Source organism: Melanostigma gelatinosum (assembly GCF_949748355.1).
Source record: "Melanostigma gelatinosum genome assembly, chromosome: 17".
In the NCBI taxonomy this organism is placed as follows: domain Eukaryota; kingdom Metazoa; phylum Chordata; class Actinopteri; order Perciformes; family Zoarcidae; genus Melanostigma; species Melanostigma gelatinosum.
In genome coordinates, this window is record NC_136650.1 from 19,799,384 (window position 1) to 19,816,705 (window position 17,322).

Below are 17,322 nucleotides of genomic sequence, written 5' to 3' on the forward strand. Positions count from 1 at the left end.
TGAATGATGCAAAGGTGAGCATACTTCAAAAATGGATGTATCATTTGTTCAGACGTACTGTCAGGAGTTGTGGTCCAAGAAGAAGGAGATAAAACAATTGGATAATAAAATCAGACCTGAAGAATCCCAAGCCAACAAGCTGCTCGATCCAGTTACCTGACTGCCTGGATCACAGAAGGAGTGGGAGGAACCAGGAGGCAACAAATCCCGATGGAGTTTTACATGAGTGAAGAGACAAATTAAATCAATATTACATCTTCTTTGTTCACTAACTTCCTGAAATCCTTACGAGCCCTCTCTAAATGTATATGCTTTTTTTCCACTACAACTATTTGTGTAAAATGCAACGAATGGCAAATATTTGAAAGTGATCCAAATTGTATTGTCGACCACCATTATATATGAAAATGCACTTTGTCAGCAAAGCAAGGAGAAGCTCTGAAAACAACACACAAAGACGGAGAGTAACTTCATTTTCTGCTCAGGGAGACATTACTCCACTCAATTATTTTAGTGTGTTTCGGCTCATCATTTTGTTTTCACTGTTTTGGTTCAGTCTCACGCCTCTCATCAATGTAGTGTACAGCCACACAAGGTAGGCTTTTTTTTAAATCAAAAACGCTCTGACCTAAAAGAAGAGTGAGAATGTCCATACCAGATAACAATCCATCCAGTGGAGATCTGTCCTTGGGCAAGACACTTAACCCTACAATTGCTCCCGTAGCTGTCACACGGTGTGTGGACGTTGTATGAATGATTAGATGGTCCTGATGGGCAGGTGGCACCTTGCAAGGTAGCCCCTGCTCACTGTACGCATGTGTGTGAATGTGGTAAAGCGCTATACAAGTACAGTCCATTTACCATTTCTTTTATTCAGGGTAATGATTGCTCTCACTGTGCACGGCAACTGTGACATTCTGATTTGGTCAGTTTGGTTTCAAACGCTACGTGCATGTGGACCTCTGTCTCCGTATGTCATTGAAGTTGGAAAAGAAGGAAAACAAACATCCGTTCAGAGAGCAGATCATTTGATTAAGAGCCAATGGTTTAACTGGTGCCAGTTATTGTGGATCGGAGAAAAAGAGGCCGTAGAGGGTACAACCAATCTGATCACTAAACAGAGCTGTGACAATCCTGTCAGTGGTGCAAGCATTGGGCCAGAGTGTGTGAAGCTGAATGGAGACCCGCCAGGCCCTGCGTGACAAATTGTCTCAGAATGACAATCTGTCTGCCTGCCCGCAAACTTTCAGCTGTCAAATAATGTGGAGTCAGTGCTTCGAGATTATGGAATAAATACCATAAACTCTCTTTTCTCTTCCCCCGTTTCCTTTCAGAAAGGTTTTTCTTGCACCTTTCAACATGCAGGCAGGAAGGCTGCCTCATATATTTCACATGATAATATTGAACTATGTTAAATTTTGAACCTAAGTTATTATGACACAGCATTAGGATGAGTGGAGACAGACAGTAATATCTGGCTGTTTGGTTTGAACAAAATGTTGTTTTTGGTCCAATCTTTGTAAAAATGGAAAATGTGCAAAAGCCAAAAGTGATGAGTCTTAACCATATATATATATATATATATATATATATATATATATATATATATATATATATATATATATATATATATATATATATATATATATATATATAGCTAGCTAGCTAAGAATGGGCAACTACACCTGCATAAGGACAGAGAAACAGTGGTCACAAGATGGGCTCACCAGGTGCCACTGAAGAAGCAGTGGTGCCGCTGTTTTTCTGAATAGCTGTTGTTAGGTTTAGTCACAAAAAGTATTTGTTGACGACAAGAAAATGGAAACAAGCACACCAACCTCCTCCATCGGCACACTTTATCATTCTATAATAACACACTATTTCCTTTTGATCCGATCAAACAAAAGTCATAATATAATTGTGAACATGTTTTGGGCCATTTGCTGAAACAACTTGACGGTGTTAATGAGGACAGTCTCATTAACCCATATATCTGACCAGTTCAATGTCTTTACTGGCATGATCAGCTCCTGTGGAGCGCTTGACATTTACATTAAATGTATTATAGTGAAACGTCGGATCCTCATTCATTAAAATTGTAAACAGCTATTCACTGTTTTGAACCATAAACTAGTAATAAGCCTTCCACATCCAACTTTATGCAAATGTTCACCTTTCTGAAGCAGGATTATTCAAAAGTTATCACTATCGTGCCATGATAAGTCTATTGAAATTACAGCTATGTAGTGATCGGTGCTGGACTAAAACAAACCACCAACATTCAACAATAGGAGGACTTTTCAAGAATTATTTTAACATCAAAAAGCAGCAGTGCATGTGCGAATTGCATTGCTTTACACACCCCTCTTTCACTAAGTATACAAACACATACAACAATACTTTAAGGGTCTTTCCAATCAAATAACAGAAAGATATTTTTTGTAGTCACTTACCATGTAGGTAATTTCGCTTTTATTTGGCCAGGTTTTGAGGTATCAGCCTCTGAGATTTCAGCTTGACACCCCAATATATTGAAGGCAGATGGAGTATTGAAAAATAACATTTCTAGAAATGATGCCTTGGTTCCCATGGAAAATCCACTCTTTACAGGTTTTATTGGAACTACCGTACTTTCTACCGGAAATAAATTGTTCCAGTGAAAATGTTTGCCAGCAACATCTGTTCGGCAGTGTTACTTAACTCAGCAACACTATCTAGGTCCCTCTGCGTTGCCATAGGTGCTGATAATCTTGAGAGATATGTAATGGAGATTCAGCTCTCAGCTCACAGGCTAAATAATGCCTGTATTCTCCGACTTGCAGGACCAGAGGCACTCACCATTATACAGTATTTCTAAGATCAATGCAAACATCATGCACTCAGTATATTAAAAAAATAAATAAATACATAATCCTGAATGGGATGGTGTAGGCCTGACTTAAGTACACAGAACCAAAACCACAGGGAAACAGTTGAGCCTCATACTGCACCGTTAATTAAACTGTAATTCTGGTTCAATAAAGAATAAGCTCATTGGAGACAGACTGGTGTGAATAATTAGCTGTGACAGTGTCACATGTGTTCTGCCACAAAACAACATTGCAAAGGTCTCAATGGGTTCTGTACTAATAAAACACAACACCAAAATGAAAGAGATAACTGAAATGCATGGTCAAACAAGTGCAGCGATCATCATCAGCAGTGGTTCATGCTACAGTGCACCAGATGCATCACATAAGCAATGTAGAAAAATATGAAAGCAGAGCTTGTTAGAGAACAAGCTGTAAGAGTGGAAGAATGGATTTCCAATATGGCAGAGATACATTAACATGAGCTTAACGTCCACATTTGCATAGACACACAATTTGAATAAGGCTTTCATGTATCTTCACACCCATGTGTGTTACACAGTAGCAGCACAGATGTCAGGTGCTGTTTTCTTTTCATATTTTTTTCATCGTTCAGAGCATTCTCGCTCTTTTTTAATGCTCTTTGGCATTAACATAACTTCTGAAGTTTTCTAAACAAATATTGTCAGAGTTAGGTTGTGTTAGGCAGATGAAACCCACTGAAACATTATCCTTACATAGAACAGCCCATATCCCGAAGAATTATGTCCATATTGGACATTGGATTTCACAGAATTGTCTGATGTTTATTAATTTAATGTTGGGCATAGTATTATTCGTCCTCTACAAAACACAGAGCTCAACTATAAATCACATACAAAATAGCACAAGACAGAAATAATCACAACAATGACACAATAACTGACAAGCACCAGATCATTCATGACTGATTTCTCTTTAGAAACTGTGTTTCATTGTTTTGGTATCTGTGTGTGATCAAGAGGTACTACAATAAATTAAATGTGTAAATGACATTGAATGCATGCTGCATAATAAGGTAAACATTCTCTAATCAGTTACTTTTGCTACCTTGCTCACTAATTGAACATGTTTACCACATTTTAGGTGTGAATCTAACAGAAGAACACATGTTTTTACTTCTAAAACGTGTTCAATGCTTTGTCCATTAACTATTTAAATGTAAGTTCATAACTTCTCTGGAGGGCTGGGTCCTGGAATAAAGGTACGAACACAGTTGTTGTCTGAAACTTGAGTTTTCAAACCGTGCTGCTATTGATCGCAACTGCTGACAGTTGGCTGACAGAATAGCTACCGGATACATATGCTGCGAGACATGGTTCTGGTAAGTCATGAATATATAAACTGACGAGAAATGGGCCAAGAACAGAGCCCTGTGGGACTCCTATTTTACTCTCTTTGGTAGCAATCCATAAGGCGCCATTGAACATGACCCGAGTGTAACCTCTGTGAAGATGTCTCCTGGCTAAATGAATCTCTCGGGGCTGGTCAGGCTTGTGGTAACAGCAGGTTTATTCCACATCTGCATTTATGACAAAGGACAACATGGAAGAATGGGTCATCTTGCGGACAACTGCGCATGCTCTGTCTTCAGTAAATCCTCCGTCACGTTCAGGATTACCCATAGTCCTTTGCGTCTAGATTACCTCATAGTCCTTTGGGGATATTCAGTGCAGGTACACATTTATAACAGCAGGTGGCGGACTTTTCCCATTTAGCGGGATTTAACCTGAACCTCTTCAACTATGTTACATACACCCCCCTTAAATCCTACTAAATTGGGGCACATTGAATGAGAGAAAAAAAAAAAGATACAATTGACAAAACTCCAATTGCGTAGTCATAAGAGCATAACCAGTTCAGTCAGTTAGAAACTTTTCACTTGGAATTAAGTCAGCAAGGGATTGGCCAATCCCCCTACCAACATAGACACAAAAAGATGCCGTGTACACCTCTCATTTTGTAAACCCTGCTCTATGACATAGGCAACTGTAAGATACCTCAGTTAAGTGCAAAAAAAAACTCAAAATAGTCAGCATTCTAACCAGAAAACATGTTCCTCACAAAAGAAACCAAAGAATCAACTGATGACACTGAGTCATCTACAATCTGTTCATTCACTTCACAAATGAGTCGAACTGGAGGTTTTACAGGTCTACCTGCCCTAGTGCAAAGTGGAGGTGGCTGTGCGCAAACTACATGGTCCTGCGTGAGTGCACCTAGCTGTGTGTCAGTTGCCTGTTTAGGGGAGGGGATATGTAGAGCTTCCTCTGCTGAAGGCTGGGAAGGTACTTCCTGGGACACCACACATCCAGCAGGTGGACCAGGGGAAGGCAACTGTGCAGCTTGAACTGAAGGATCCGAGGTATTCAAAACCTCACACACAGTATGTGGGACCACAGTCACTCCAGTCTCCGAGGGCGGAGCGCTCACAGCCACAACAAGAGAACAATCGGGTTGGCTGGCTGTAGTGTCCCCATCACTTGCATCATCCATTTGTAGGAGCCAGTCAATTGTCTTTGCCACACCGTCCTGTACAGCAACAGGAACCACTGGATCACATTGTCCACTTCCAGCAACTGAAGAGCAGCTTGACTCCAAGGCGTCGTCACCTTCCATCGGGAGAAAACTCACAGGGAGTAGGAGGTTTCTATGAACAACTTTTTCTCTTGATGTCGCAGGATCTTTGATGCTGTACACATTGATTCCAGGCCTCACAGATGCCACTTCATAAACTGTGGACTCCCATTTGTCTGCAATTTTCCTCTTGCCTCTCTCGCCGCGATTTGCAAGCAAGACTCTGTCGCCAACAGTGAGGGGTGACCCTTTTGCTTTGCGGTTGTAGTTCTTCGCCTGTCGAGCCTGTTCTGTCCGACTGTTCAGCCGGGCAATTCGTGCAGCTTCAGACAGGTCATGTTTCAAGCGAGAGACAAACTCATGGTGGTCAACAACAGCACCATGAGGGAGGGCATGCTGGAACACAACATCGACAGGCAGACGCGGAATCCTCCCAAACATGAGAAAGAAAGGCGCAAAACCTGTTGTCTCGTGTTCAGTGCAGTTGTAGCAAAACGTCAGCATCTCAAGCATTTGTGGCCACCTGGCTTTGGACTGGGGCGGTAGAGCCCTTATCATGTTCCCAAGAGTCCTGTTGTATCGCTCGACAACTCCATTCCCCATAGGATGGTACGGGGTGGTATGTGATTTTTGAATGCCAGCCATCTCCAGGAGCTCCTTAATGAGATGACTCTCAAAATTGGCTCCCTGATCCGAATGGATGCGTTTAGGGAAACCATATATGCAGAAAAAGTCATTCCAGAGACGGCGGGCAACCTGCTTCGCTGACTGATTTTTGCATGGGAATGCGTGCGACAGTTTGGTAAAGTGATCCGTGACAACTAAAACATCCACACTCTTCTTGTCAGTCTGTTCAGCAGTCCAGAAGTCAATACACACTAGTTCCATTGGTTCAGAGGTGCAAATGCTTTCAAGAGGAGCACGGCCGTTAGGCTCTGGGGTCTTCCCAACCACACAGCGAAAGCAGTTTTTCACGTGATTGATGATGTCACGTTCCATCCCTATCCAAAAGAACCTCTGCCTGGCGAGAGAAAGTGTGCGTGCCTGCCCCTGATGACCAGATGAGTCGTGGAGGCCATGGAGGACTTGGGTCTTCAGGGAGTCTGGAACAACAACCTGGTGAATTGACATGTTCATTTGTCTGTCTTTCTTTACCTTGTACAACATGCCATCCTTTATGGAGAGCTTGGGCCATTGTCTCAACAGTTTCATCACTGCACGAGACTCACCAGCACGTTCACGCCTAGAGGGTCTCCTGCGACGCCGGACGTAAAAGAATACTCTGCTTAAGACATCATCCTGCTCTTGCAGATTAACCAGTTCACTCTTTGGTAGCGAATCAATCTGGTTGACATCGGCAAGCTGGAGAATAGCTGGTCCTGTGCCTCTCACTTGACTGACACCTCCAGAGTCATGTGCATCCAACACAGCCGAGACATCCTGTGAAGAGAGAGACCCCTGCGGCGGAGGTGGTGGAGTGACAACAGCTCCCTCTTCGGACTGATCAACAACCAACTGGCAGTTAGTAGTACATCTGAATGCATCTTGTACTGTCCTATCCACCATTCCATTTACATTGTTCAGTAATGAGGCATACGGTTCAGTCACAAGACGGTGGCCTATGCATGACTGGACAAATGGCTCCCTACTCAGTGCATCGGCAACCACATTCTTTGTGCCAGGGACGTAGTTTAGGTCAAAACTGTATGCTGCAAGCCTTGAAACCCATCTTTGTTCACATGCATCTAACCTAGGCTTAGTTAAGATGTATGTTAATGGATTATTATCCGTCCAGACTGAGAAACATCGCCCTTTTAGCCAATGGCTAAATTTGTCACAGACCGCCCATTTAAGAGCGAGAAACTCCAGCCGATGTGCTGGATAGTTCAGCTGGGAGTGTGACAGTGTCTTGCTGGCAAACGCCACTGGTCTGGCAATCTTTCCATCAGGAGGCAACTGCGAGAGTACAGCTCCTAGGCCATCAAAGGAGGCGTCAACAGCGAGGATGAATGGTGCATCAAAATCTGGATGGGCCAACGCGACACTGTGCACAAGCTCATGTTTCAAAGTTCTGAATGCTTCCCTGCACTCATCAGTCCAGTCAGTCGGGGACAGTTTAACATGGCCTCTTTTGAATTTTGGTTTATGGCCTCTTCCTCTTTTGTGTGGTGTGGGAGGCTCAGCCACAAGGTTGAACAGTGGCTTAGCTTTAGCTGAACATCCCTCAATAAAATGATGGTAGTAGAGAACCATTCCCAAGAAAGATCTGATTTTCTTAGCACAAGGTGTTTTCCCATCAGAGTCCATCAGATCAGCTTCCTGCACATCATTTATAGCCTGTACTTTACTTGGATCCGTCCTAACACCATCTCCACATATGATGTGTCCCAGAAAATTGACAGACCGGCGAAGAAAGTGGCACTTCTTAGGTGCGAGCTTCAGGTTGTTAGCAGCAAGGCGTGAGAAAACCATCTGCAGACGCTCAAGTGCAACCTGTTCAGATGGAGCAAACACCATAAGGTCATCCAGGTAGCATAACAGACTTGTGAAGTTCTCATCGCCAAAGATGGACATCATCATTCGCATAAAAGTGGCAGGACTGTTTGTCAGGCCCTGAGGCATCCTGTTATACTCATGGAGACCGAATGGGGAGGAAAACGCTGTGTATTTCTTGTCGTCCTCGTGCAGCCTGACATTGTAGAACCCTGATGTGAGGTCCATTGTGGAGAAGAACACATTGCCACCAAGTGCAGCAAGGGAGTCTGTCTGATGAGGCAACGGATGTGCGTCCTTCACTGTTCTTGCGTTCAACCACCTGAAGTCATTACAGATGCGAAGATCCTTTGTCGGCTTGACAACCAGGACGAGGGGAGATGAATACTCGCTCTGAGATTTACGAATTATTCCCAATTCCTCCATCTCATTCAGAGCTGTACGAAGCTTGTCATAATGGCACGGTGAGACCCGCCTGAATGGAAGTCTGAAGGGCTTGTCATCCACTAAGCGGATTCTGTGGACAAAATCTGCCGCCTCACCACAGTCCATTTTGTGCCTCGAAAAGGTGGACTCATACTGCTCAATGAGCTGCAGCAGCTTATCCTTCCATTCGAGGGAAACTTCACAAGATGAGAGGTCCACGTCCTGCAGGCCCATGTCATTTAGGATGCGCGATATCTCCTCTTCCGACCTTGGTGCAGGTGGTGCGCTCTGTGTGTATTGCGCACTGCATTGGATGCGATCGGGTTCAGGTAAGTCCTGCACAGAAAGACAGGGGGACACATCTGCAACCTTTGCATTTCTTTTAATGGTGAGAGGCTTGTCAGTGGGATTTACTATTTTGACTGGAACCCAACCATCTCCCCATAAGAGAGTAACAACCCTCCCCACCATAATTTGAGCAGGCCTGGCTTTGGACTGGGTGGGTTCGATGATGACCGTACTCCCCACTCCAGTGATGTCAGATGCAGGCAATTTAGCCCACACTAAATGTTCAGACATCGGCTGTAGAGTGACACATCTTTTGAGTTTAGCTGTACCGATTCTGTTTGGCATTGCACCGCCTTCCCATTCATCCGAGTAGGACAGCAGGGATGCCAAATGGGGCAACTTATCATTTGGAGCACTGTTCACTGGAGACGTAATGTTTTGGCCACTAACAGCTTCTTTCATCCGTGGTATGAGCCACTTGATGGCATTGCTGCCGAGAATCATTTCATCAGTTTGGCCTGGCACAACTAGAACAGGAATTATCACCTTATAGCCATAAACTGATGCAGTGAGGTCATACATGGCAGAAGGTGTGATGAGGTGACCCCCACAGCCAACAATAACAAAGTCCTCAGCTGATTTCTTTTCAATGTTAGGGATGGACTGTGAAAGTTTTGTGGCAGCTGCCTCACTTACAGTGCATGCCATAGATCCACTGTCTATTAATGCTCTGAGAACATGCTCTCCATCAGTGGTCACATCTGTGTAGAATAGGCTGTCAGTCTTTGAGAGTCTCTGCAAGCCTTGCACAATCAGTGTTTTTTGTGATGGCACTATGCTGCTGTAGGTGTGATACAATGTTTCATAATCATCAATGTCTGTCAAATCCAAGGTGGGAGGTTCACTCACTTGATCTGCGCTGTCCTCCCCTGCACGCAGATCATTCAGTTTCCCTGCTGACCATAGTCAGAAGGACGTCTTCCCTCTGGGCAGTTGCGTCTTGGGTGGCCAGGTAAGTGGCACAGGAAACAGAGCCTGTTCTCTCGACAGTGTGTGAGGGCAGAGTGAGAACCGTCTTTACAAATGGAACATGGTGTCTCATTTAATCCCTCAACTCTCGGAAGCCTGTTGTTGGAATGTGGCTTTTTGTTGGCTTGAGCATAACCCGGGCCCTGGAGCAACACTTTCTCTAGCATTCCAATTAACCTCTCCAGAGTGGAGGTCTCTTGACTCACAGCCTTTTTCTGTTCTGGGATGTCTGAAACTGAAGTAGCATTAGCACTAACCTCAACTTTATTCATGTTGATTTTGCTACCCCTCTCTGTAGAAGACCTGAGTCCCTTCTCTAGATGGTATTCATCTAACACTTCCTGAACTTCACGAGCCGACCATTTATCCATTGTCTTGGACCTAAAGGTAAGAGCTAGATCTTTACTGGGGCAGTGTCTGATGAACATCCGTGTAACTTCAACACTGGGGTTGTCAAACATTTTACCCTGCTCTTCAAGACCACTTGCAGCAACATCAGCTGCTCGGTTCAGTCTAAGCCAATACTCATATGGATCCTCCTGTTCTTTTGCCGTGGTGGAATAAAAGTCAGCCAGAGGCACAGAGGAGCAGTGGCTCGTACTGAAATGTCTGCGCAGGAGTCCATAGATGGCCTGTGGGTTATGCCGGACATCAACTTCACCGTTTCTTATTCCAAATCTCACAACGTCCTTTGCTCTGCCTCTCAGGTGGATGAGAATTTCCTCAGCCTGATTCTCAAGCTGAACACCACTCTTTCTGATGTAATTCTTCATTGATTCTTCCCATTCGTTAACAGCCAGCGTATCCGAACTCTCCCCTCGGAATACAGGTGGGTCCTTGACTCCTCTCTGAGTTACCAGCTGGACTTGGGAGAGATCCAGTGTGCGGCTGGAGTCTCTCTTTTGGAATGTTTCTTCAGGACTTGTATGCACAGAAGCTGCAGGGCTTGATGTGTTGAGGCGTGACATAATGCTATCAGCTAGCTGCTGCCCTATCTGCTGCACAATAGTGCTCATTTGGTCAACTAGTCTCACATCATCAAGGGGAGGGTCTGGAACTGATGTACTAGTGCACTGTGGTGGATGTAACGCAACTATTGGCTGACTCTGAGGTGTCACTACTTCCCTACGTCTGAAAGGACTGTGCACCAAATCCTCACCATAAGCTGTTCTATCCCCCACCTGACGGTCACCTAGTGAAAATGGAACAGGTGTGGTACGCAGCCCCCTACCCCTGCCAAAACTGATAGGAGTCATATCGGAGGTACCAAATTCATTGAGACTCATACTTAATAGCAAAATACTCACTCAGTCTCACACAGTCTCAAGGGAATATGGCTGTAGTTAGCTAAATAAACCTGACAGTTAGATACAGCGAAGAAAGAATTGCAGCCCCAACATGATGCAGTGGTGAGAAGACATCTGCCCGGTCCGGCGTAGTCATGGACGGGTCACGGCACCAATGTAACCTCTGTGAAGATGTCTCCTGGCTAAATGAATCTCTCGGGGCTGGTCAGGCTTGTGGTAACAGCAGGTTTATTCCACATCTGCATTTATGACAAAGGACAACATGGAAGAATGGGTCATCTTGCGGACAACTGCGCATGCTCTGTCTTCAGTAAATCCTCCGTCACGTTCAGGATTACCCATAGTCCTTTGCGTCTAGATTACCTCATAGTCCTTTGGGGATATTCAGTGCAGGTACACATTTATAACAGCAGGTGGCGGACTTTTCCCATTTAGCGGGATTTAACCTGAACCTCTTCAACTATGTTACACGAGCATGCTGGCTGAATACGTTCAGACTATTGTTTACAAGAAAGGTAAACCCTCTTGACAATCTTCTCTTCACTGCAAAACAGAACTTCAGCTCCCGGAGGGATGAGCAAGACGAGTTTGAGGTGATGGCTGTCCAGCTGATATCTTCCACTTTGCCTGGAGAAAGTCTTCAAATAGCCCTGGATAGCACTGAGAAACACTTGGTTGCACCAACATGTGCATGTAGAATCCCAGATGAAGTGAGGCTATTCTTTGATTTCCCTGATGAGCTAACTATTGAGAACAACAACCTGCTGAAAGGAAACAGAGCAGTTATACCTAAGTCCGTGCACTCCGAGTACTTGACAGTGTTACACAAAGGACACAGAGAAGTAGAAGCAACAAAGGAAGTGCAGGAGAATGTCTTCACGGTCATCAATAAGTGATGTCATTGTCCGAGCATCCACTGTTCATAACATCCAGAAGCTCCACCAACCAAAGCAGAAGCTGAAAGACTCCCCAGTTCCTGACCGGTATTATCTTGTTCTTTATTCATACTCGTCAGTCCAAATGACCCCTCAAAAGTTGTACATCATGGCACTTCATTATCAGTATTGATTGGCTGGTCCTCTGATGACTTCCACACACCACATGCAGACGGCTATTGTTCGTTGAACTGGGTTGGAAGCTGTGAGCGACTGCACCGTGTGCCAGGAGAGGCGGGCAAGTAGAGGCGCATGGTGTAACAGCTGTGTGTTATTGTCCGAAGTGTGTGAGCACTCGTGTCAATGAAAGAACATCGTCTGTGGACGGGCTGTTGTGTCTGTCTTCCGTGTTGAGGGAACTCATGGTGGCAGCAATATAATATGATATATTTTTGCGTTGTCATACAAATTTTTCTGTCTAAATCTATTTCTGATGATATTATGACTTGATTATAGTAGTAATACACATTTATCATAGGTTTGACTTAATCCCATGCCATTTCAACTGTTTTATTCAAAATGCCATGATCTTATTCTTTTAAAATGAATAATGGAGAGTTTGGTGAGTGAAGCATGGTGTGAAAGCCTTTGCCCATCAGCATTGTTATTTACATTATTTGTAGTAAGTTATTAAAGGCATTAAGGTGGCCTTACATGTGGTATGATATGAGCGTGAATGTGAAAAATGTTTGTTAAATGTAGTGTATACTCTCACAGCAACACCAAGCAAAGAAAACTGTACTATTCTTTCCTAATGTCCCTCTCTTTGAGATTTCACTTGGCCATGAACATGTGAGCTTCTCCGATTCTCCCTCCAGTCCAGAAAGTCGAGCAATTATTGAGTTACTTAAATGAAAATTTAACAAACTGTCCTAAATTGCAGAGAGATGGGCAACTTAACTGAAGGTCACATTTGCATACACATTTCCCTCGATTGACTTTTAACCTGAACACCGGTGGCTCGCAGAGTGTTTCCATTGCCAGCGGCAACATGCTCGAGTGCCGGCGAGGAAGCCCTCCGCTGTGTAAAGACTCGGTAAAGTGTTTTTCACTTATGCTGAAGCTCTTTTTTTTTTTCAGACAACAAGCCTTCCCTCGTCGAGAGAGCGCACAACAGGCACGCACACCAACAATGACAGAAACGTCACTGAATCTGAAATATGCAGCCACAGTTTCTCAGGTAATAAGGAGCAATTAGACGAACCCATTTCCAGCATGTCTCCGCAGATGAGAAATGGGGCATTGATGGCCGGTGCCCTCTTTCTCTTCTTGACACATTTAGATCCTGAAGTGAAACTCCTCAAGCGAGTTGACTTTTGAATAGCAGCCCAATTTCTTTTTTTGATTTTTCTAAATTTCCAGATAATGGCCTGGGTGTTGATTTTTTCTTTTTTTTTCTTCCCCTTGACGTTGAAATGTATTTTGGGCCTCTTGCCCCCCCACAAGCAATATGTGACCGGCTCCCATTAATTTAATCATACACTTCACCCATGGTACTTATCGGTGGGTCATAACCCATTATAAATACAGTTTTCTCTATTCAGGCACACAGGGATTCCCAGAAGGGTTGAAGAGTAAGTGATTAATTTGATTGGCTTTCGCCTCCGGCGGTACAGCCGCAGACTTGGCCAGAGTTTTTTCATTGTGCTCGGCAGATGGGAGCTGCTACTTCGCTCCTCATGCAATTTTGTGCAACTACAATCTCACCTCTGAGCAGTGCTTTGACAAACACCTTGTCTAACATTATATTTTCCAAGTGATTAAACGAATCACTATAATATGTAAGAAAGCACAATACATCACATGTAAATTGCTTTAAGTTGACCAGTAAAACGGTATTGTAACCCCATGTATATTAACTGTTAAATGAATATGTTATTATTAACACTCAAAACATGTGTTAGCAAATACATTATATGTCTTATGTTTGCTTTTTTAAAGATCTATTAACTCCATAAAATCCATATCTGGACATTCTAAAAAATATATAGTCAAACAGGGACTGTGAACTACCCTCGTAGTATAATTTACTGTATGAACTACTGTTTTAGCCTCTGTTTGTTTGGGCATAGCCGATACAATGTATCAACATGTTTTAAGTCCATATCTGGTGTGATGACAATGACAATGAATTTGCGGTTATTATTTTTATTTACACAAAAGGAAATAAAACCTATCTCAATCAACACGATGGTTCACTTTTCTCTGCTCATTCGTGCTATTGCTAAGACATATGGGTTTAAAACAATTTATAATGAATCATAATCAAAGATATATATATATATATATATGTACATATATATATATATATATACATATATACATATATATATACACATATATACATATACATATATATATATATATATATATATATGTATATATATATATATGTATATGTATATATATATACATATGTATGTATATATATATATATGTATATATATATACATGTATATGTATATATATATATGTATATGTGTATCAAACAGCCATTCTGTGATGGTGTACTTGCATGATTATGCTATTATATTGTACTTATATCGGTGTCACGAAACATCGACAATCGCAATTATTTCTTAGACAGCATATCATCCAACAAAACTATCGTGACACGGCTATTTTCAACAACAGTACAGTATATTATAAACAATTTATTACGTGATAATATACTGCTTTTAAATGAGACACGGGTTTGAAAGAGTGTTAGAATTAGATTCGATGAAGGATTTGTTCCGTATTCCTTTTGTGCTCTTATCTACCCAATGGCCAGTTGGCTTAACCCACAGAAATCACAGAACTAAAAATGCAAAGGGACACGACACCGTCAATGTTAACCCAAAGAAAGAGAGAGACACCTGCATCTGTGCATATCACATTAATCTTGTTCCAGCCCGGTCCTCTTTCTTACTGTTAAATATGCATTAAAAAGAATGGAGTCATTGAGTATATTTGGCATATAAAAGATATGGGCTCATCATTAAAAATCCGTGTAAGCCCTTTAATGCTGAAGAGAGGTGATTTCACGCTTGACTGCATCATTTCGTAGCTGCTTCACTCCACCTCCACCACAATAGAAAACACACACACACACACACACGCACACAAGAACACACACGGCATCAGACAGTGACGTCCTTGGTTCTGCCTCCCCCGTGCGAGGCTCGGCGGGATGGATGCGGCGTCTGAACTAATGGAGCAAGGAGAACACAGGTTGGCTGTGAATAGAAGGAGGTGGAGGAGAGATCAGGGTGCTCTTGAAGCACCTCTTTGCGTTCACACAACAGCGGCTTACCGTCATCGTGGTGTTCTGGGGGAGTGGAGTAATATTTAGTGGTGAGAGCTGCCGGATCTCCCCTGGGGGTTACAACCGGAGAAGCTCCCCCGACTCTTTGGGCTGCAATTTAAAGATCCCTTGGATTTGTTTACATGCGACTTCACGCTCATACATCAACCCATTGCTGAAAATATGCTGCTAAATCAGACTTGTGTGCTAATGATACAAATGTGCCAAAAAGTCCCCTGAAGAACATCTGCGGTTCCATAACCATAAAAACATTTTGCCTCTGATTAATGTGGTATTCTTAGGCTCATGGCTCTCCTCAGCAGACCACCAGACGAGATGTTCAATCAACTATGCATGACTTGACCTTAATGGATTTTTCACTGGGAGGCTTGGGTTGGTTATTAGGGAACCAGCTCATGTGGAACAACCTTGTCCCCTTGGGAGGGGAATTACACCAGTTCAGAGGAAACCCACATTATGGCACGCGGAGAACTGAGGAAAGCACCATTTCCTCTTGACTCGCATACATCTTTCAGTTTTAAATGTGCCTACTGTGTGATCTCAAAAGAAAAATTTCCATCTGCTGCTTGATTACCGAATCCCCATCCTTTCTTTACTACTTTACAGTTAGTGCTGTTGGCCCTTTTGGCTGTGGCGCTGTTCATTTGTCTTCAGTGTTTAATGGCATGTCACGTCTTTTACTAGATATTCCTGACAATAAAATCAGCTCCTCGTTATATGTAATTAAACAAATGTGCTCATGATTGGCTAAACGTACCCACGTGTGTACGACCGGACTGTGTTTATTAGACCTTGTGCATTTTTAACGTTGCTGCGGAAATTGAATGGTTGCATTGTGCATCTGGTTAAAGCGATGGCCGTTATTGCGGCCCCCAACCAGAAGCCTTGATCATCAAGCTCTGTTTACCCCATTCCAATTCGCACACATCGGTAAATAAACAAACAAAATGGCCCGGTGTTGAATTCATTTTCTCCTCCAGCTGTGTGCTCTAATTGGGATAATGAGCTGAAAGGTTATCAACACTCCATGAGGCATTGTTCTAGCACCTAGCGCAATCTCTGGTCTCCCTCCTCTCGCTTCTCCAGCATTACAGTGGGTCTGTGCTACAAAGTGAGAAATGACGCAAAACACCCATCTATGTATAACTTCATCGAACACAACACAAACCCACAATAAATGTTAAAGGGGGGCAAACAGATAAATACTTATTGATTTCAGGTTGGAGAGTGTTGAAGAAAATCATCAAATAACATCTAGGATTGAACCGAATACATTTGGTTTCATAAGAAAACGGTTTATATAACTTGTTATGTTGAACAAATTGTAATATGTCACTCCAATTTGATTCCAAACATTTCCCGTACACGAATCGTGTGTTCTGCCAAAAGGTGATCTTGACCCAGACGGAGACATGAGAGCATGACATGATGAGGAGACCAGATGTGCTTTGTTTGTGGTTTGTGGTTAAAGTGACATAAGGGGGATGAAGTTCGACTGTAAGAGTGAGAACGGAATACTTTGGACTTGTTGTATGTTGCCTTGTGCTCATTAAAACACTTCCCGCTGGTTGCTACTCCAAGAACGACTTCTCTTCATTTCAGCCACAACTTAATGCTCGTGTTTCTGCCACAACAAGAGTCAACTATCGATTTGAAAAGTGTGAATCTATAAAAATCGCATGAAGGTGTTTATTTTAATTTAACACTGCCTACTCATAGAAAACTCTGTTTTAGAAGCCCTGGGTTTGACTGGCTTATTTTAGCAAATGTGGACTCTCCATTCTGGGCTCACGTGTGTTGATGTTGCCTGAATCACTTCACCTTTGCACATACATGGGAGACATACATTCTGAGACTCAGGGATGTTATTATCACATTTATGTCTTCGTCCAACATCACAACAGTGCTGAACATCATGTGACCTGTTCATCAAAACTTTACAAATACGTTACTCATTATTATATGTCAACAATGAAATTGACATGAATATTACAGTGGAGTTCATGTATCCATTGATGAATTAATTGAACAATTCCACTGGCTTCAGTCGTTTATATAGGAGGTGATTTTCT